Source organism: Sceloporus occidentalis, unplaced genomic scaffold (genome assembly GCF_023333645.1).
Source record: "Sceloporus occidentalis isolate IW3139 unplaced genomic scaffold, rSceOcc1.0.p SCAF_3, whole genome shotgun sequence".
In the NCBI taxonomy this organism is placed as follows: Eukaryota; Metazoa; Chordata; class Lepidosauria; order Squamata; family Phrynosomatidae; genus Sceloporus; species Sceloporus occidentalis.
Genome location: NW_028316983.1, coordinates 149,545,990 through 149,569,678, shown reverse-complemented (window position 1 = coordinate 149,569,678; position 23,689 = coordinate 149,545,990).

Here is a 23,689-nt window from a genome sequence, read left to right as displayed (position 1 = left end):
AATTATATTCCCATGCCCATTTTCCCCCTGGATGCAACTGTATTCCCATGCCCATTTTCCCCCTGGATGCAACTGTATTCCCATACCCATTTTCCCCCTGGATGCAACTGTATTCCCATGCCCATTTCCCCCCTGAATGGAACTGTATTCCCATGCCCATTTTCCCCCTGGATGCAACTGTATTCCCATGCCCATTTTCCCCCTGGATGCAACTGTATTCCCCTGCCCATTTTCCCCCTGGATGCAACTGTATTCCCATGCCCATTTCCCCCCTGGATGCAACTGTATTCCCATGCCCATTTTCCCCCTGGATGCAACTGTATTCCCATGCCCATTTCCCCCCTGGATGCAACTGTATTCCCATGCCCATTTTCCCCCTGGATGCAACTGTATTCCCATGCCCATTTCCCCCCTGGATGCAACTGTATTCCCATGCCCATTTCCCCCCTGGATGCAACTGTATTCCCATGCCCATTTTCCCCCTGGATGCAATTGTGTTCCCATGCCCATTTTCCCCCTGGATGCAACTGTATCCCCATGCCCATTTTCCCCCTGGATGCAACTGTATCCCCATGCCCATTTTCCCCCTGGATGCAACTGTATTCCCATGCCCATTTTCCCCCTGGATGCAACTGTGTTCCCATGCCCATTTTCCCCCTGGATGCAACTGTGTTCCCATGCCCATTTTCCCCCTGGATGCAACTGTATTCCCATGCCCATTTTCCCCCTGGATGCAACTGTATTCCCATGCCCATTTTCCCCCTGGATGCAATTGTGTTCCCATGCCCATTTTCCCCCTGGATGCAGCTGTATTCCCATGCCCATTTTCCCCCTGGATGCAACTGTATTCCCATGCCCATTTTCCCCCTGGATGCAACTGTGTTCCCATGCCCATTTTCCCCCTGGATGCAACTGTATTCCCATGCCCATTTTCCCCCTGGATGCAACTGTATTCCCATGCCCATTTTCCCCCTGGATGCAACTGTATTCCCATGCCCATTTTCCCCCTGGATGCAACTGTATTCCCATGCCCATTTTCCCCCTGGATGCAACTGTATTCCCATGCCCATTTTCCCCCTGGATGCAACTGTATCCCCATGCCCATTTCCCCCCTGAATGGAACTGTATTCCCATGCCCATTTTCCCCCTGGATGCAACTGTATTCCCATGCCCATTTTCCCCCTGGATGCAACTGTATTCCCATGCCCATTTTCCCCCTGGATGCAACTGTATTCCCATGCCCATTTTCCCCCTGGATGCAACTGTATTCCCATGCCCATTTTCCCCCTGGATGCAACTGTATTCCCATGCCCATTTTCCCCCTGGATGCAACTGTATTCCCATGCCCATTTTCCCCCTGGATGCAACTGTATTCCCATGCCCATTTTCCCCCTGGATGCAACTGTATTCCCATGCCCATTTTCCCCCTGGATGCAACTGTATTCCCATGCCCATTTTCCCCCTGGATGCAACTGTATTCCCATGCCCATTTTCCCCCTGGATGCAACTGTATTCCCATGCCCATTTTCCCCCTGGATGCAACTGTATTCCCATGCCCATTTTCCCCCTGGATGCAACTGCATTCCCATGCCCATTTTCCCCCTGGATGCAACTGTATTCCCATGCCCATTTTCCCCCTGGATGCAACTGTATTCCCATGCCCATTTTCCCCCTGGATGCAATTGTGTTCCCATGCCCATTTTCCCCCTGGATGCAATTGTGTTCCCATGCCCATTTTCCCCCTGGATGCAGCTGTATTCCCATGCCCATTTACCCCCTGGATGCAACTGTATTCCCATGCCCATTTTCCCCCTGGATGCAACTGTATTCCCATGTACATTTTCCCCTTATTTATATATTTACCCCTTATTTATTGATATCAGTCAGCTTTTGTGATATGGGCCCACACTTTCTGAAGCCGAGAGAGTGTGACTTTCCAAATTGTCTTTCTGTGTGTTTTTTGTCCTTATAATGCTGCCTTGTTGTGACAATGATGGTGGTGGTGATGATGGTGATATTGATATCAGCCAGCTTCTGAGGCACGGCCAATGCAAGTTGCTCTGATTTTTACAAACTCATGCGCAGTGAAGAAAAACCAAAGTCCCTTGACCAAGTACACACTTCTGAGAAGTATAGTTGGTGCAAGACACATGAAACCAAGGGCAAATCACTTCTTGTTAAACCAGCTTTACATATCAAATATGCATAGCCATGTGAACTCATGTTCAGTGTGAAACCCAAAGAGTTTGGTTATGCAGTAAGCCTCTGAAATATGCAAGAGGCCATGTTAAGTAAAGCCATGTTCAATGCCCAAATGTGCTGTTTGGAATGGGGGAGGGGGGTTGACCAAAAGGAAAGTACATTTCTGTCATCTGTCTAGGAATAATGCCCAAATGTCCTCTATTTTGATCATGGCTAAGAAACATGCATTTATATTAACATTTTTTAAAAAGCATCAATTTTTTTGCATGTCCTCCATTTAAAAAATGTGTCCTACATTTGAAAATGTTGTCCTATATTATTTATTTATTTAATTAATTATTTTTTGGCTTCGGCCCCCCAGTTGTCTGAGGAACAGCAAGCCGGCCCCCGGGTCAAAAAGGTTGCCTACCCCTGCTCTAGGGATTCTGTGCTTCCTTTGCATAAATCATTAGTACTCCTGTGGCCTTGTCTCCCTATTATCTTCCAAGACTTTCCTCTTCTCTCTTTGTCCCCACTAACCTCTTTTCTCCTTCACTTGACTATGTCCCATCATTCTCTTCCTTGGTTTCCTCTGCTTACCAGACCTGTTCCTGGTGCTCTTCCCTCTCTCTGCTAGCTATCTGCATCTGTCTTGTTTCACACCTGGCCCTTCTCTCTCATTTTCTTGTTGGTTCCCATCTCTTTCCCTCTCTATGGCCATTTCTCCCCATTTATCTTCACCCTCTGCACTTCCTTTCAACATGTCCAGCTTTCCCTTCTTTCTACAAGTTTCCACCTCCCTGGGGCCCTTTCTGTTCTCCAGTTTCACTCTCCTGGCTTTCACCCCAGATGTGTACCTCCCCCTTCTCCTTAGATGCTTCCCTGTTGAGTTCACCACTACCATGCCATGGTAGAGTTCACCACTATCATGCCATCATTTTCACCTCCCTTTTCTCTTGCCTTGTTTTTAATTGCATTTTGATTTTGTTGGTCTACTTTATTTTACTTGATTTCATTTGAATTTACTGTATATACTCATGTATAAGTCTAGAAATTTAGGTCAAAGAATTGACCCAAAAAACCTAAGTTGACTTATCCATGGGTCAATTTAAATGCTGTATCTGAACTCTTATTTAAAAGAAGGAACCATCCCCTGGTGAAAGGGGTATAATCTGTCCTGGAAGCACTGCCACCCATGCCACTCTCTCATCCATTTAGCCTTAAGAATGAGCACAAAGAATTATATCTGCTGATATTTTGTAACTTCTTTGACATTGTTTTGCTTTGCTTCATCCTTTAGATGCTTTGTTATATGCCCCTAAATTTTGCCCTCTACGTACCCACGGGTCAAATCAAAATCCATAATTTTGATCCCAAAACTTGCCCTTGACTTATACATGAGGTCAACTTACAGTTGAGTATATACGGTAATTTGATTTTACTTATGTTAAAGTCCTGGGTTTTTGTTTTAGACAAAAAGGAAGGATCTAAATTTAACAAACAAACAAAACGCATGTCCTGCCTTTATATTCTATGACACCCCTGATAAATTTCATCTCCTAAAAATTTGATCCCTTCATCAGCAAAGGTGTCCAGTGTGTAAGAATAACATGGTAACTTTAGAGATACAAAAGTTCCAGAAGTTTCAAAAATTAAGCCTACAATATTGAATCTTCATACATTTAAATTTTTTGCTGCTAATATCATCACAATGTATATTATTGTTAAAAACTGCTGCTTTTGAAAGAAATGGGGAAAATAAATTGGTTGTTAAATTTAATGTTCATTACCATTGTTCTGGTGCCTTGAGTTTTGTCTCACATGTTTCAACAGACACCCATAGTACCTGCTACAGTGACTTTGCTGGGCCAGATAAGTTGTAGAGTTTAAATACCTCCAGGAAAAAAAGATGGCGGTAGCAATTCAGCCTTCACATAACTCAATGTAACTTTTCACCTGGCCTCTTCTTCTTCTCATAGTACAGACTACTGCACATGCCATCATGATGGGTAATTGTATTCATCACAAATAAAATGTAATTATTCAATCCACTTCAATCATAGGTATACAAATGAAAGAAAACATTTGGTGATTATGACCCGGATATATCAACAGTGGAAATTCAGTTAATCTTTTCCAGCTTTTCTACAAATATTTGTCATTCCAGAGCTTAATCACATTTAAATTTATTGCCATGAGGTGTAACTTATCAGCATATATAAATAAAAGCAGAAAGATTTACACCTCTCAGGCTCTCCAAACACATCAGATTCCTTACAAATGCATAAATATGTTGTGACAAAGACCATGCTAATTTGTAAAACATATAGAAATTATGATGGTATGTTCTTCTGGAAAGCTAAAAGCAAACTCAGGCAGGGTGGCCATAAAACAGACTGCTTCAAAACGAATACTTCTTGCCAAAATCCGATTCTGTGCCACTGCAGTAGTTTTAAAATAGGTCTAAAATATTTTGCCTGTCACATCTAATACTGGTGATTCCTTGGTGGTAGGAGCACAACAGAAAAATGTCACATTTAACTATTTTCTTCATTTCTGTCTTCCTCTCACAGACAGACAGAGAGACATATTCACTGTATGGCCTTTCTGGTAACTGGTCCTATGTCATACAATTTGATGGGGGATGGGGTGGGGAGGAGACACCTGGAAACAAAATCCTCAGAGAAAAGAAAGTTAGTGGGAAAGTGTCACTATGTGGTCAAATGGATTAATATTTAGATTGTTTTATGTTCTTAAAGAGAATTTCTATGGAACAATATAAAATTGGTATATAATGCCAGATAAATATTCTACAATGTATAAAGATGTTTCTAATGTGTGTTGGAAATATGAGCAAGATGAAGGAACATTATATCATATGTGGTGGACATGTTGAAAAGCTTTTTAAAAAGGGATTCAGGTACACACATGAATGCAGAGGATTTAAAAGATTAATATTCAATTAAAACTGTAACATTTTTGGGTTGGGCTGGATGTATGTACAGTTGGAAAAGAATAATGGAAGATTACTTTGTTATATGGCCACGGCAGCAAGATTGTTGTATGCACAAAGATGGAAGAAGTTAATGCTACTCACTATGGAGGAATGGTTGTTGAAACTGACAGATTTAGCTAAAATGTATAAATTATTTGGTATGGTTAGTGAAAGGTTGTTAGTAATATTTCTCAAAGACTGGAAACACTTTACAGACTTTTTTGGGGGAGGGGGAAATAATATGGTATTTTGGTTTTGATGCTTAGGAAGAAGAAACCATTGGAAAAAAGAATATGCTGCATTTTGGTAAAGAGAGGCATGGATGTGTGTTTGTGTGTGTGAATGAGAGAGAGAGAGATCACTGTGAGGAAGTTGCTTTTTTCTGTTTTGCATTTCTTTCTCACTTTTCTTTTCCTTCATTGCTTTCTTAATTTCTATAATTTTAAATGTATTTTAAAACTTTGAATAAAAATACTTTTAAAAATAAACAGATTTGTTGAAGACATTTTTTCCTAATTTAAAATTTCAAGCCCGGTACAATTGGGCACTTTGTGGCGTCCTCACTGCAAACTGGGGCTAGATGAGGCTGGGCATTTATATGCCCAGCAGCCCTAGTCTGCAAGGACGCCACCATCATGACTCGCTGCTGTCCACCCAGGCAGTGCCATGATGGTGTGAGTGTCGCATAGCACCCAAACAGCACTGGCAGGAAGCGACGTGATCGGGGCGTGCATGCGTGCCAATCATGCCCCTTCCAGGAAGCTGCTTTCAGCAGCTCTTTTTGCTCCCAAGAGGAAGCTCATAGTTGCCGCAGCATTTGGTGTTTCAACTATTGTATTTGTATGAATCAATTTATATAGCATAAAAGATAGCATTTGCATACTTTGTTCAGAAATGTTTGTTTCCATTTTTGCAACAATCTACACATGATTTTAATGTCTGCAAATATGTGCACATTTTCAAGCGCGCACACAGACACACATACATATTGTCTGTAAGCATTTCTGCTCATATGCACTATGTACAGTCAATTTTTTCTCATTTTCTTATTATGCATTTTTAATACACACACACACATATCAGAGAACTGCAACACAAATTCAGAGAAGTGCCATAACAAAAAGGTAATTGCATTATGGTTTATGAATTAGATCAGGAGATGGCTGTGAAATATTTCAGTATTGATAAACTGATTTCATAGAATCATAGAATCGTAGAGTTGGAAGAGACCACAAGGGCTATTATTTCCTTGATCTAGACACTATACTTTTATTCATGCAGCCTAAAACTGCATTGGCCTTTTTAGCTGCTGCATCGCACTGTTGACTCATGTTCAACTTGTGGTCTACTTGGACTCCTAGATCAGGGGTAGGCAACCTTTTTGACCCGGGGGCCGGCTGGCTGTTCCTCAGACAACTGGGGGGCCGAAGCCAAAAAATAATTAATTAAATAAATAAATAATATAGGACAACATTTTCAAATGTAGGACACATTTTTTAAATGGAGGACATGCAAAAAAATTGATGCTTTTTAAAAAATGTTAATATAAATGCATGTTTCTTAGCCATGATCAAAATAGAGGACATTTGGGCATTATTCCTAGACAAATGACAGAAATGTACTTTCCTTTTGGTCAACCCCCCTCCCCCATTCCAAACAGCACATTTGGGCATTGAACATGGCTTTACTTAACATGGCCTCTTGCATATTTCAGAGGCTTACTGCATAACCAAACTCTTTGGGTTTCACACTGAACATGAGTTCACATGGCTATGCATATTTGATATGTAAAGCTGGTTTAACAAGAAGTGATTTGCCCTCGGTTTCATGTGTCTTGCACCAACTATACTTCTCAGAAGTGTGTACTTGGTCAAGGGACTTTGGTTTTTCTTCACTGCGCATGAGTTTGTAAAAATCAGAGCAACTTGCATTGGCTGTGCCTCAGAAGCTGGCTGATATCAATATCACCATCATCACCACCACCATCATTGTCACAACAAGGCAGCATTATAAGGACAAAAAACACACAGAAAGACAATTTGGAAAGTCACACTCTCTCGGCTTCAGAAAGTGTGGGCCCATATCACAAAAGCTGACTGATATCAATAAATAAGGGGTAAATATATAAATAAGGGGAAAATGTACATGGGAATACAGTTGCATCCAGGGGGAAAATGGGCATGGGAATACAGTTGCATCCAGGGGGTAAATGGGCATGGGAATACAGCTGCATCCAGGGGGAAAATGGGCATGGGAACACAATTGCATCCAGGGGGAAAATGGGCATGGGAACACAATTGCATCCAGGGGGAAAATGGGCATGGGAATACAGTTGCATCCAGGGGGAAAATGGGCATGGGAATACAGTTGCATCCAGGGGGAAAATGGGCATGGGAATACAGTTGCATCCAGGGGGAAAATGGGCATGGGAATGCAGTTGCATCCAGGGGGAAAATGGGCATGGGAATACAGTTGCATCCAGGGGGAAAATGGGCATGGGAATACAGCTGCATCCAAGGGGAAAATGGGCATGGGAATACAGTTGCATCCAGGGGGAAAATGGGCATGGGAACACAATTGCATCCAGGGGGAAAATGGGCATGGGAATACAGTTGCATCCAGGGGGAAAATGGGCATGGGAATACAGTTGCATCCAGGGGGAAAATGGGCATGGGAATACAGTTGCATCCAGGGGGAAAATGGGCATGGGAACACAGTTGCATCCAGGGGGAAAATGGACATGGGAACACAGTTGCATCCAGGGGGAAAATGGGCATGGGAACACAATTGCATCCAGGGGGAAAATGGGCATGGGAATACAGTTGCATCCAGGGGGGAAATGGGCATGGGAATACAGTTGCATCCAGGGGGAAAATGGGCATGGGAATGCAGTTGCATCCAGGGGGAAAATGGGCATGGGAATACAGTTGCATCCAGGGGGAAAATGGGCATGGGGATACAGTTGCATCCAGGGGGAAAATGGGCATGGGAATGCAGTTGCATCCAGGGGGGAAATGGGCATGGGAATACAGTTGCATCCAGGGGGAAAATGGGCATGGGAATGCAGTTGCATCCAGGGGGAAAATGAGCATGGGAATACAGTTGCATCCAGGGGGAAAATGGGCATGGGAATACAGTTGCATCCAGGGGGAAAATGGGCATGGGAATACAGTTGCATCCAGGGGGAAAATGAAACCCATGTTGATTTTTTGTGATTATGCAATTGCCTTCTAAAATGTTCACAGACTCTCTGTTTAATGATCTGCTCTAGAATCTTTCCTGGTATTGATGTCAGACTAACTAGATGATAATTGTTGGTATCCTCTTTTTCCCCCTTTTTGAAGATGGGGACAATATTTGCCCTTCTCCAGTCTGCTGGGACTTCTCCTGTTCTCTAGGAGTGCTTAAAGATTATTGCCAATCCCACTTCTCATTTTGTTCCAAGCCTTGTTTAGGAATTAGGAAAACTGGCCAATATTCTGTATCAGCTACATTGGCCTGAATCAGGAGGGAAAAAAGAGCAGATTCTGGCTGCTTCAGGGGCATGGTGTGCAAACAACACACACCCCTGGATTGTCCATAAGCTGCTCAGTGGCTGCCTAAGGCAATGTGAAGCCAGCCAGAAAAGGAACAGCGAAAAGCCACTCATTACCCTAACAGGGAGGCTGCTTCTTAGTTAGCTGAGGGTTTTCTTTTGGTTTCAGGATACCAGTTTCTGCACCCCTCGCTCACCATTTTCCCAAGAACCTGCAGTCTGCTAGGTCCATGCCTGAGGTCCTTAGAGCCAAGATCAACAAACAAATACAGGCTGGGTGTGTTGCAGGTCCTTTTTTTTTGGTGTCACCTTTGACCAAGTTACATATTTCTCCGCTGAGAGTAGTTCCCAAGGAAGCACTTGGTGAATTTAGGATTATCCATCACCTTTCTCACCCCCCTGGTTCATCGGTTAACGATGCCATACCAGATGAGCTGTGTTCAAGTCCGGTATGCCTCCTTTGACCATGCTGCTGTCTGACTTGTTCAGGCCTGTGGAAGGGTGCACTCTTGGCTAGTGCGACATCCAGTCTGCCTTCAGGTTACTCCCTGTCCATCCTGATGATTTTTATCTTTTGGGTATCCAGTTCGATGGTAACTGGTATTTCGACAAGGCCATTCAGCCTTTGAGACTTTTAGTAGCTTTTGGAATGTGAGTTGTTTAATACCTTTACATTATTGGCTTCTGGATCTCGGGTTCAGTTGGCTGCTTTCTGGCCGAGGGTCCTGTTTCCCCCATGCCCTTCTTGGGCTTTCTTTGGATTTTGTTATTGGCCTCTCCTCACAGCTTCATGATAGTTTGCTAAGCTGTGTTATTTGCTGGGATATGCTGTGGGTGTCCCCAGCTCACGCTAAAACATATTCAGTTTTGTTGGGTCACCTTTACTTTACTTACAAGGTGGTGGCTCCTAATATAGCCTCTTGAGCCAGGCTAGCCTGAGCTCTGGCGGGCCCTAAGTTTTTTTACATCAGTATGTAATATGTCCAGAGCTATATGTATGATGGCCTGCTGATTTGGTTCAATTCCTAAAAGGTTTTGATGGGAATGCCATTTGGCAAAGGTCCTGATGCTTGGGTGATAAGTTGCAGGTCCACTCTGATGCAGCTGGGAGCATTGGGTTGTGTGTATTTTCAAGGCCATTGGTGTGCTCTGATATGGCCTTAAGATTGCATGCTACAAATATCCTGAGGGATATGACAATTTGGGAGCCGCTTCCCCTTTGGCGTAACAAGGAATTCCAGAGCTATATGTATGATGACCTGCTGATTTGGTTCAATTCCTAAAAGGTTTTGATGGGAATGCCACTTGGCAAAGGTCCTGATGCTTGGGTGATAATTTGCAGGTCCACTCTGATGCAGCTGGGAGCATTGGGTTGTGTATATTTTCAAGGCCATTGGTGTGCTCTGATATGGACTGTAGCAGGAGCTGATTTGGGACCACACCATCCTGTCACCACAGTTCACGGCCAATTGGGGGTCAACCGGGGCTGGAGCAGCCAGAGGCTGCTCCAAGCCACCGATCTGCTTTAGCCCTTAATTAAGCTTTTTTTAAATTGCCATCAAGTCTACCTCAACTTATGACAACTGTATGCATCAGAGACCTTCATGTCACCCTATTTCCAGAAGCTCTGCTCAAGTCTTGCAGATTCAGAGCTGTGGTTTCCTTGACTGAATCTATCCATCTAGAATGCAGGCTCCCTCTTTTCCTACTGATTTGTACCTTTCCATGCATTGTTGTCATTTCTAGTGGAGTCATGTCTTTTCATAATATGGCCAAAGCACAACAGTTCAGTTGATTTGTTAAGTCTACTAGAGATAATTTAACTAAAGACTGGTACAGACAGGCACAATATGCTGGCTTCCCAGCAGCGTGGGGCCATGGCATATAAATGATGCAAGCCCTGATACTGCCCTAAAGCCAGCATTATGCTGGTTCGCTGCCCACACGAGGGCAGCTTTTCGGCACTCCGGTGGCATGGCAATTAGACACTGCACACCAGAGGAGTGCTGAAAAAGTGCTTCTTTGCATTTCTATAAATATTTTTAAATGTCAGTTCTGTGCAGCAAAATACTACAGCTTGATAAATTATTATTATTATTATTATTATTATTATTATTATTATTATTATGTTCAATGTAATTATCTCTTGAAAGACTGAAATTGCTGCAGCACCATACATATATCTGTAAGTGAATCTTTACCAGAGTATAATTTCGTTATTGGATTTTGGCAAAAATACTCATGGTAAAGGCAAGTGTCCTTAGACCGGCTCTAGAAAAAAGAGTTCCATAATAAGGGGATCATAAACAATTATGTATTTCAGTGCTTCTCCGTTTCTGTTTCATTCATAATTGTCAACCATTCTATTCCTGATCACTGGCCTTTACTTTGTGAGGAAAGGGAGTATTTTCAGTCTGACTGGGATTAAAACCTCACAGAAATTCAAGATGAGGCTTGGACAGAGACCTCAGGACACAGAGAAACTGAAAAACAAGCAGCCAAGACGCAAGCAAGTTTGTTTAGTTGATGGATGTTGGTGATAGAGACAGGAAGGCAGAAGAACTAGAAACAAGGTAGAATTATGGCAAAATCTGAAACCTGAACCCAGGAAAGCAGAAGACATATGCTTTGAACATAAAGGGAAGAGAAAGAAAACTTTCATGAGACCCTGATGAACCCTCCTTCCCCCCACTGGATGATGTGTTACACATGGCTCTGTCTTTGAAGCCAGACCAGAACATCTGTTAGTATAGAGCATGGTTGAATTTGAGCTAGGACAGGAATTATGACCAAATACTGTATGAAACTAATTTGCAGATTCAAGTGATACTGAGTAAAATAAATAAATAAATAGGTTTCTGGTTCATCTGTGGACCTAATCCAAGCTACTAATTTCACCTTTAGAGCCGTTCACTGTTTGGCATCTATTTTCCTTAATGATTGCTTCTTTCCAACTACAGTGGTACCCCGGGTTACGAAATTAATTCGTTCCGCCGCCGCTTTCGTAACCCGGAAACTTTCGCTAGCCGAAATGCCCTTAGGCGCTAATAGCGAAAGCCGCGATTCCGTGTGAAATCGCGCCGAAAAGCACCAAATTTTTTTTCGTAACCCGAAATAACCTTCGTAACCCGGAAATTTTGTAAGGCGGCGCATTCGTATCCCGGGGTACCACTGTATATCTACTTGTATCCTGATATCTTCAAATGAGGCATTTCTTTAAGTGTCCCCATAAAGTGAGATGGAAAAGATAACTGCAAGAGAAGGAGTGGTTTCAATGGTCCCTCCAAAGCCCTCCACTAAGAGCTTTGCATTACACCTCCATTACACCTCCCATATTATAATTTTGGTGCCAGGAAAATGCTTTGCTATTCTTCTTCATTTTTGCATTTTAAGGGGTGCCATTAAGGCCTACATTGAAGGAATAATAAGGCAGAGGCATCAACTTTTCCTCCTACAAATAATTCAGCCAAAGGGCTAAAAACAATTGTTAGTCCCAACTGTAGTGTAGACCCACTGAATGAAAGGGACTTGATAAATCAATACTTGTGGATGCTACATTGATTCAATTATCTATCCTAGTCAGAACTAACAATTGGATTTAGACCTTAACCTGCTTTCCTTTAGGACAAATCTGCTTCCTGTTAGAGCAGCTATCAAACCACTTGAAAATCCAATAATAGCAAAATGTGTTGTAAATTATGGAAGACAAGAAGGAGAATTAAGATAAATATAACGTAGAGGTAAATACATCCTAGAGTGTATCCAGTTTATAATTCCAGTATAGATACTGCAATTTCAGAGTGGTTCTAATTAGTGTTGTCCTTACTAGTTGAGAACATAATAAACACAGATGTATCTTCCTACTTCTCCAGGAATAAGAAATAAAGATGTGTTATAGATCAATGGCAGGGTGATTGCTTCACATGCCAGACCATCCCAATAAATAGCCATGGACAGAAGAAGTCATTAGTCCAACAAGGCAATTTCCTATGTTCCTTTACAGTGAACCCTTCCTATAGTATGAGTGATGGATGCACTAACACATTCACATGCTTATCACTATGATTGAATAATATGAGGCTTGAATGTCAATATTATTATTATTAATATTATTATTATTATATAATGTTTATTTATATACCGCTTTTCCAAATTAGATCAAAGCGGTGTACAACAGGAAGTACAATACAATATCCAAAGTCAAAATAAAACATAACAGGCCGCTCTCCCCCTCAAGATGGTGGTCAGAAGGAGGACTCTTTGTCTTCAGGCCAGGCCTCTCTCTCCCTCAAGATGGTGGTCAGAAGGAGGGCTCTTAGTCTTCAGGCCAGGCCTCTCTCCCCCTCAAGATGGTGGTCAGAAGGAGGGCTCTTAGTCTTCAGGCCAGGCCTCTCTCCCCCTCAAGATGGTGGTCAGAAGGAGGGCTCTTAGTCTTCAGGCCAGGCCTCTCCCCCCCTCAAGATGGTGGTCAGAAGGAAGACTCTTTGTCTTCAGGCCAGGCCTCTCTCTCCCTCAAGATGGTGGTCAGAAGGAGGGCTCTTTGTCTTCCAGGCCAGGCCTCTCTCCCCCTCAAGACGGTGGTCAGAAGGAGGGCTCTTTGTCTTCAGGCCAGGCCTCTCTCCCCCTCAAGATGGTGGTCGGAAGGAGGGCTCTTTGTCTTCCAGGCCAGGCCTCCCTCCCCCTCAAGATGGTGGTCAGAAGGAGGGCTCTTTATTTGCCATCTGCAGCAGGGTGTGTATGAGAACTGATCTCCCATGGTTGGGAAGGATCTGTTGTAATTTTGAGTTCAGTTTTTCCCCCTCTTTTTTCCCTTTAAACTCATTTTAATTAGTGAAATAGCAGGGAGGTATTTCACTTTCCCTCTTAAAGAAGCAAATAGCATCCTACAGGACAATACCCTTAGAGTGCAATTTCCAGCAAGAAAAAAACAACATTATTCTTCTCCCCTCTGTCACCAGTTCTGTGCCTGCTTAAAGGCATTACAGCTTTAAGCAGGCTTGATATATAGTTTATTAGTGGAATAGACAATTTGATGATTAAATCTTTAAAGCAATTGTAAGTCACTATAATCAGCAAATTGGCCCAAATCCTTGTATGAGAGGATTTGTGTGAGAGACAGTTGATCCACTCATCGCCTGAGTGTCTGTTGCTAAATGTTGTACCATTATGGCATTTGTGCGTCATCCTGTATTTACGAAACTCGGTATGGCACACATAGCAGTCTCCCATTCAAGGCCTGGACATCATTACAAAATTAGGTCTTAGATGGTGTGCAATCTTTTTAAATTAATCTGTTCTTTACCAGTACACCCATTGGAAGATAAACATATTATCACAAACTATTACTGTTGATTATAAGAAAGTGAAGTTAAAGTAGTAGATAGTGGCGTATTTATTTACTTTAACAGAGGTGGAGATGTAGATGTAGGACACAACTGGGCTTCAGACTATCTGAGGATGGAAAGTAACTGTTCTTCATTTTAATACTAACCAAGTTACAGAGCACTGCTTTTGCTGAATACTTGATTCATAGATTTTTTTAAAAGTCCCAACAGTGGCTCAATTCATGTAAATACGTACATTGGTAAAAAAAAAAAAAAAAAAAAAAAAAAATCAGGGAGAAACACACTCCCCTACCAGGCCAGCCCATTGCCTCCCTGACTGGGGAAAGGAGGCCCCAGCCTTTTTCCCAGAGTGGAGAGCTGGAGGGCTGGGTGGGAGCCCCGTGCTATCAGAGGCACCCCGAGAACTGGCGTAGAGGGATCCCAGACTATGTGTGTGTTGTGGTGCGGTTGGGAACCACCCCTAGTGTCTCCTTCTGGGGAACGGCCACTGGCTCCAGACTCTTTCCCTGGTGAGGGCTGCAGCCTCCCTCCTACTTCCCTCTCCCCACCTTGGAGTGAAGGGTGCCCCTGAAAAAAGGGCTTCTATGGTGTGGGATGGGGGAGATGCCCTACCCAAGGAGGCTGAGGAAAGACAGGTGACAGGAAGGATTGGGGCCCCTCCCTGGGCACTGGGAAGAGTGGTTGGTGGCAGCGGTGGTGGGAGTTCTTGCCCTTCGGGTCGTTGTCCCTAATGGTGGCACAGCAGCGTACCCATGCTGCCACTGGAGACAGGGGGTTTGCCATCTGGAGATACTCAACTTTGCGGATGGCAAATCCGCCAATACTGAGGGCCCACTGTAGAGCTTGGAAGTGTTATACCTGGACCCTGGCAAAAGTTGATTCATGGGCAGACCTTGGGAGACTATGGAATTTGTTGGAATTTAATAGATTCAAATACCAATCCTATTTTCAGACCAGTACAGCACCAACAGGTTGACAGTTACTGAAATGTGCACAGCAAAGCTGCAAGAATATGACTGTATCTTTTTTTTTCCCTTCACTCCTATCAATTTGATTCACAAGGCACAAAATGATATAAGCAGTGAACTTATGCCATTTTCTTGTTGTATATCTATTTATTAACACTTCTGTAGGTGTATCATTATGCTACATAATTTATAGTTGCAGGCATGTAGATTCAAAGGCATAATAATTCCCTTCCAGTGAGCAAACCAATGGTATATTTTTAGCCAGCTGCATTTATAGATGATTCTCTTCAATCCTACCAGTGACTACCATTTAATTATATAGAAGGCTTTCTTTATATGTAGTCCCATTTTTGTTTTCAAGTTCCAAAGATGGAAAATGATGAAATTTTTCACTTCAGGATACTCACAGAAAAATTCTAACATTTGCTGCAGAAAGCTTTAATATCATATCTTTGACAGTCTGAACCTAACAGGACTAGTATTATCAGTATACTATTTCCATCCCCTGACTGTTGGTGTTGTCATTTTAATCCTCACACTGTTTTCAGAGAGAGGCAATTAGAATAGTACAATCATAGAAGCATAGATTTGGAAGAGACCACAAGGGCCATCCAGTCCAACCCCCTGCCATGCAGGAACTTGCAATCAAAGCACCCCTAACAGATGTCCATCCATCCTCTGTTAAAAACTTCTAAAGAAGGAGACTCAATCCCTTTCCAAGGGAGTATGTTCCATTGTCCAACAGTTCTTACTGTCAGGAAGCTTCTCCTAATGTTTAGGTGGAATCTCTTTTCCTGTAGCTTGCATCTATTGTTCTGGGTTCTATTCACTGGAGCAGCAGAAAACAAGCTTGCTCCATCTTCAATATGACAATCCTTCAACAGGGCTATCATATCACCTCTTAACCATCTCTTCTTCAGGCTAAAGATACACAGCTCCATAAGTCTTTCTCCCTAAGGCATGGTTTTCAGATCCTTCACCATTTTGATCACTTTCCTCTGGACTCAGTTAATTGATGCAACTTCATGAATAGTGTAGATCAGCAGCCAAAACTTTGAGGAGTAAGGAACAGGGAGTACTTTGGGACCAGATTTTCCAAGACTGGAAAATAACTATGTTTCTGCATCAGCTTGAAGGGACATCCAAGCTGGATCTCCATTCCTAAGGTACGTCTCTGAGGCTGTCCACACTGCAGAAATAATCCGGTTTGATACCACCTTAATTGCTAAGGCTCGATATTATGTAATTCTGGGAATTGGAGTTATCTGAAACATTTGGCCTTCTCTGTTAGATAACTGTGGTGCTCCAATAAACTACAATTCCCAGGGAATTGGTGGGTTTTCACTCATTGGAGGTCTTTAGACAGAACCAAATCTTAGGAACGCTCTAGCTCTTCATTCCCTGAGGTAATATATATGGCTCATCACATTTATCAATTATCTTTATACATGAATTGTAATTCCAAACCAGATCTCTTTGGTAATAGTTCAGCAATACGTTAGATCTCCCTACATGTCTGACTGTATGGCATGTCATTGTAGCCACTGCAACAGGTATATGGCATAGTTGCTTTTTGTAGGGCCAAACAGACAGGCCAAGTGAAGCAGCTTCTGGCAACTTTTGAAGCATGCTGTTTAAACAGCACATGCCTCCAAAGTGGCCTGAAGCCATACCAAAGGCATACTCTGGTCCTTAGGCTCAGAGCAAAAGGGACCCTGGGAGTGGGCTGTCTGGATAGTGGGATTCTGACTCACTTCTGGCCAGAGCAGACTCAGGTCACTCTTTCGTGCCCATCTGTTCCACCCCATAGTAAATGTACTTCTTCAGCAAGTTGGTAATTCAGATTTCCCCCCCTTCATTGTAGATATTAATTAACTGCATAATATTCTCAAACTAAGAGACCATTTGTCAGTTTTTGTAAAGCAGCTCCTCCAGATTAGAATGTGCAGATGAGTAGAATTTTATTCCTGCCTTGCACTCTCAGTAACATTTTGTCCTGTGACAGTCTGGGGGAGTAAGGTTCATGAGAAGCATGAAACTCATTAGCAGGAGAAAGGTGAATAGGAGTGTTACTATTCAGACTGCCATAACAGACAGAAAGAAGTGAATCAGCCCAAATATTTTGAATAAACTGCTGTATATATGACCATAACAACTGGAATGGCTGTAATCCCTGCCTTTCCTAGTAGCATCAAGCCTCAACTTTATTGGTAAATAAGAAGTTTACCAAACCAAACCAAACCAAAAATAATGAAAGGTGCAAAAAAACTCACATATTTGGAGACAAAATATGTTTGTTTATTTTTTTCAGCCTGAAAACTAGAGAGTAACCTGCTGCATGGGAACCTTGCAGAAGATAGTGGGTGTCATTCTTGGTCAAAAAGACCCCCAATTTTAACAGCCTCTAGGTCAACCAAGTCATTGCACCAGTAAGTTCCTTAGCTGATCTACCTTTTGTTGTCACATTAGCAGCCAACACTTCTTCCTTTAAGCACAGGGTTCATTTATCCTACTGGCCTTGTAGCTACTCTACTCTTTCTTCTCCACTCCTAAGACTGCTGCACTGTTTGCTCAATCTTCACAACTACACATTGATATTTTTTTCCTGGCAGCTCATATCTTCTGTGTAAGACATTCTTCCATCAAACCAGAAGCCCACTAGCTTAAAGGCAACTGTTACGTGGGCAGGTTTTACACTGGGAAGGACAGAAGTTATCTAAGCATCTTAACATTGGCAATGATACTGGATATACATGTACAAAACATAGCCCTTTGAGGTCATGAATCCTGCATAAAATAAAAATTACCCAAGCCCTGATGGAATGCATATTAACAGCTAATATGACATTTTCTTCATAGATCAAGGTCTGAATTCTGCTGTTATTCCTAACTAGGACAGACCCATTAAATCAATGGGATTTGCCTCCCTTCCACCTGGCAGCGGCGTGGAGGACCTTTCTTTCGCCGCCGGAGCGGCGTTTCTGGAGGGGCGGGGCCGGTGAGAGCGGCCCCATAAAGCCGGCTCCCGGCCTCCTCAACGGAGACGCTGCCGCTTGCCTCCCTTCCACCTGGCAGCGGCGTGGAGGACCTTTCTTTCGCCGCCGGAGCGGCGTTTCTGGAGGGGCGGGGCCGGTGAGAGCGGCCCCATAAAGCCGGCTCCCGGCCTCCTCAACGGAGACGCTGCCGCTTGCCTCCCTTCCACCTGGCAGCGGCGTGGAGGACCTTTCTTTCGCCGCCGGAGCGGCGTTTCTGGAGGGGCGGGGCCGGTGAGAGCGGCCCCATAAAGCCGGCTCCCGGCCTCCTCAACGGAGACGCTGCCGAGTGCCTCCCTCCCACCTGGCAGCAGCGTGGAGGACCTTTCTTTCGCCGCCGGAGCGGCGTTTCTGGAGGGGCGGGGCCGGTGAGAGCGGCCCCATAAAGCCGGCTCCCGGCCTCCTCAACGGAGACGCTGCCGCTTGCCTCCCTTCCACCTGGCAGCGGCGTGGAGGACCTTTCTTTCGCCGCCGGAGCGGCGTTTCTGGAGGGGCGGGGCCGGTGAGAGCGGCCCCATAAAGCCGGCTCCCGGCCTCCTCAACGAAGACGCTGCCGCTCGCCCCCCTCCTATCTGGCAGCGGCTTAGGAGGACTTTTCTTTGCCGCCGGAGCGGCTTTTTCGGAGGTGCGGGGCCGGTGAGAGCGGCCCTATAAAGCCGGCTCCCCTCCAGAGACGCTGCCGCTCGCCCCCCTCTCATCTGGGCAGCGGCCCAGGAGGATTTCTTTTTTTCTGCCTCCTTTGCGCAAGGGACCACCGACGCCACCGACCCCGCTGTCGCTGGGACTGCGTCTTTCGCCGGGCGGCCTCCTCCCGGGGTTTTCCGAGCTGCATAGCGGCGGGAGTAGGAGGCTAGAATAGCCTTAGGAGCGGGGAATGCCTACTGTGGCTAGCACCTGCTCCATTAACAGCCATAGGAGGGTGGGGGAGGGATAGAGATGCGGGGGATGCCTGGGCCGGGGACAACACCTTGGTGGGCGGAGCCCCAATCGAGGTAGTGTGGGGCAGGGGGAGGTATGGCGGTGGGAGAAGGGACTTTAGTTCTAGGGGAAGACGGGATAGATGCGTCATATCTATCTCGCCTTCCTGTCCCCCTCCCAACCTGAAGGACCTGAGGGTCATTCCAACCGTGCCACAAACCCTGTCGCTGCTCCTGTGCAATGCCAGGTCTATTAATAACAAGACCCACATCCTCCAGGACCTCCTGGAGGACTCTAAGTGCGACCTGGCTTGCATTACCGAGACCTGGCTGGGGCCTGAAGGGGATGCTGTGTGGGCTCAGGCCCTGCCTGCCGGGTACTCGGTGAAGGACCAGCGCAGGTTAGGTGGGCGGGGGGGGGGAGTCGCCTTGGTACATAGGAACACCGTGTCCCTCACCAGGAACCACCTCCGACAGACCACCTATATCGAGTGTATTTACCTGACCCTAAAGGCTAGGGACAGTCTAGGGATTCTGTTAGTGTATCGGCCACCCCGTGCATTAGCGGACTCCCTTAACGAGCTGACACAGCTGGTTGCTGAGCTGATGTTGGAGACGCCCAGGCTTCTTGTCCTGGGTGACTTCAACATCTCCCTCACGGCAAGCTCTGTTCCACCTGGTGCGGCTCGGGAATTCATGGAGACCATGGCGGCCATGGGCCTGTCCCAGCTGATACGGGGTCCCACGCATTGCGCAGGTAATACTCTCGATTTGGTCTTCTGTTCGGAGGCGGAAAATCCGTGGGTGGAAATAGCTGATATTTCCCCCTTGTCATGGATGGATCATTTCCTGGTAGAGGTGATAATCAAGGCTTCTACCCAGATCCCCCCCGGGGGTGGTGGACCGATTAGGATGGTCCACCCTCGAAGGCTGATGGAACCTGAGAGGTTCCAAGAAGCCTTAGAGGGGCTCACGGTTGGTAATGACGGCGACTCTGTTGATGCCCTTACCGGTATCTGGAATACCGGTCTCTCTGGGGCTATACACAGAATCGCTCCCAAGCGCCCTCTCAGGCCCGCTTCCAAACGTAAGCCCTGGTACACGGAAGATCTCCGGGCGAGGAAGCGGGCTCTGCGACGGCTAGAGTACCGTTGGCGGAAACACCTTCGCTTAAGCAACAAGACTCTCCTAGACCGACTGTTAGAGGACTATGGAGAGGCAATACGAGCAACAAAGAATTCGTTCTATGGTGCTCGTATTGCGTCCGCGGAGTCGCGTCCAGCAGAGTTGTTCAGGGTGGTTAGGGAGCTAACTCAGCTCCCTCCCGCCCTGAACCAGATCCTTGAACCCTCTAAGGCCTGCTGCGACTTATTTAACGACTTTTTCGTGGATAAAACTTCTCGTATAAGCGAAGGTCTGAACGCCGACATTATGGCAGAACCTAGGGTAGAAGCGTCCAGAGCCTCCGTGGACTATATTATACTGGATCAGTTTGAGTCGGTGAGTACCGAGGATGTGGACAAGATCCTCGGAAGTGTTCGGAAAATAACCTGCTCTCTTGATCCCTGTCCCTCATGGCTAGCGGCCCAGGGGGGACCGGCGGTGACACTTTTGTTACGCCGGATAATTAATACATCTTTCAGGGATGGACGATTTCCATCGGATCTTAAATTGGCCATAGTAAGACCGATCCTAAAAAAGCCCTCCCTTGACCCCCTGGTTCATAATAATTATCGGCCGGTGTCGCTGCTACCATTCTTGGGGAAGGTGATTGAGAGGGCGGTTGCGATCCAGCTTCAGGCGCTCTTGGATGAAACGGATTATCTGGACCCATTTCAAACTGGCTTCCGGGCGGGTCACGGGGTTGAGACGGCCATGGTCGCCTTGGTCGATGATCTCCGTCTGGGCATTGACAGGGGAAGCGTGTCCCTGTTGGTGCTCTTGGACATCTCAGCGGCTTTCGATACCATAGACCATGGTATCCTTCTGGGGCGCCTGGCTGAGGTAGGAATCGGGGGCACTGCGCTCCAGTGGTTCCGCTCCTACCTCTCTGGGAGGTCCCAGATGGTGCAGCTGGGGGACGTGTGCTCCAGTAAGCGGGCCCTTAAAACTGGGGTCCCTCAAGGAGCCATTTTGTCCCCCATGCTATTTAACATTTACATGAAACCGCTGGGAGAGATCATCCGGAGATATGGGGCGCGGGGTTATCAGTACGCTGATGACACCCAAATCATTTTCTCTATGTCTCCGACTGATGCAGTGACCGGGGATGGCGTCTCTCCTCTCGTGGCCTGTCTGGAGTCAGTAATGGGCTGGATGAGGGAAAACCGACTCAAGCTTAATCCAGAAAAAACGGAGGTACTAGCGATAGGTTCCCCTGGACCAGGAATGACGGTGGTTCCACCTGTCCTGAATGGGGTCACGCTCCCCGTGAAGGACTCCGTGCGCAGTCTGGGGGTGCTTCTTGACTCTTCCCTTCACCTGACTGCTCAGGTGAATGCGACGGTCAAGAGTACCTGTTATCAGCTTCGGCTGATTCGCCAGCTGCGCCCATACCTGGCTCAGAGGGACCTTGAAACTGTTGTACATGCTCTGGTAACTTCGAGACTGGACTTCTGTAATGTACTCTACATGGGGCAACCCTTATACCAAACTCGGAAGCTGCAATTGGTGCAGAATATGGCAGCGCGGCTGGTCACTGGTGCTCCCAGGACCAGCCATATAACACCCGTGCTTAAAGATCTCCATTGGCTGCCCATTCGCTTCCGAGCGCAATATAAGGCGTTGGTTATCACCTATAAAGCCCTAAATGGCTTGGGCCCAGGATTCCTGAAGGACCGCCTCTCCCCGTACATTCCGCCTCGCACCCTCAGAACATCTGGGCAGCAACTCCTGAAGGTGCCTGGGGCTAGGTTGGCTGCTACTGCCAGAAGATCCTTTTCCACAGCTGCCCCAGCCCTCTGGAATACGTTGCCCACGGAGCTCCGCTCATCTACCACCCTGGCCCAATTTAGGAAGGGCCTAAAAACCTTCCTATTTAATCAGGCATTCCCCGACTAAACATCCTGTGGGCCTCCCTCCTCTCTCGTGGCCGTGAGGTTGGGCTAAGGGGTTTTTATTGTTTTTAAGGATTGTTACTGTTGTTGTATGCTTTTAATCTTGTATTTTGTTTGCTCTTCGGTGCATTTTGTTAGCCGCCCTGATCACCCGGAAGGGCGGGGTACAAATAAAAATTTTATTATTATTATTATGTATTGATGTACCCTTCAACAATTGATTGAATGAGTCTACTTTAATTTGGACTAATCATCAAGATTTCAACGAATACATGTCAAGGGTTATGGTATCCTTTCCACATCTGATACAGAAGTGCAGAAGATAGCCAGCAAGGCCAACTATTATGAATGACCAGGACTGTAGTCCAGGCAACTGGATGGCACCATATTGTCAAAAGCTATTATCTTCACAACAAAAGCTGTAAGAGATCATGACTGGGCCCAAGGTCACCAATGGGTTTCAGGGTTCAATGTGGACTTTGAAGTCCCAGTTCAGTTCTCTAATCATTCTACCTCACTGCTTCTCTTTATCGGTTTAAGCTTCTAATAGAATGTTAGAAAGAGGCAAGGCCTTGTTGATATTGTGTGACTTCAAGCCATTTACATTTTATGTTGGGCCTAAAGCAGCGGGTCTCAACCTGTGGGTCAAAAGCCCTTTGGGGGTTGAATAACTCTTTCACGAGGGTTGCCTAAGACCATTGGAAAACAGTAGCAAATTATATTTATGAAATATCAACAAAAATAATTTTATGGTTGGGGTCACCACAACATGAGGAACTGTATTAAAGGGTTGCTGCATTAGGAAGGTTGAGAACCACTGCCTTAAAGTGTTGGTGTTCATGGTAAAAGGTGTTCAAAGGAGGTTTGCCATTACCATCCTCTGAGGATGAGAATGTGTGACTCTTCCAAGGTCACCCAGTGGGTTTCATGGCAGAGCTGGGAATTGAATCCAGGGCTCCAGAGTCACAGTCCAATGCTCAAACCACTACACGTTGTTGGCTCCCATGCAAGGCCTACTGCCCACATCAAATATCTGGCTTCTCACACACCTTCCAGGGAATATATTTTCCCCAACAAATTAAGGGGAGGGGGGAGATTTTTTTTTTTTTTTTTTTAGTATCTTCCATTATTATTATCTGTCATTTTGAAACACTCCTCATGCTGCTTTCTAGGTTACATCCAAGACAGATGCCCCAATTGCCCCACCTGAGTGAGAGGAAGATTCAGATGCCACCTCCCTGCATTCCTCTGAATTTAAAGTTCTCTTATCTTATTCCATTAGTGTAATATTACTCTTTGGTCATAACAACCATTCAAACATGCTTGGTGTTTAACATACACTACAGCAGTAAAGATGGTAATCTTTTAAATAAGTTTTTGGGCTTATCTGACAAGATATTTTTCTTACATATGGCTATCTGCAAATAGTATGATTAAGGATCAAAAATACCAGGTTATTTTCCTTCCTGCCCCTAGTAAAGCAATGATTTCAACAACACTAGGAAGAGAATAAAATGTAAGTGATTAGATATATATGAAATAACCTTCATATATGTGTGTGTGTCTGTGTCTGTGTGTGTGTCTGTGTTTGTGTTTGTCTGTGTGTGTGTCTGTGTGTGTGTATTCACTTCAATTTTTTCAGCAAGAGTGTGGCTGTATT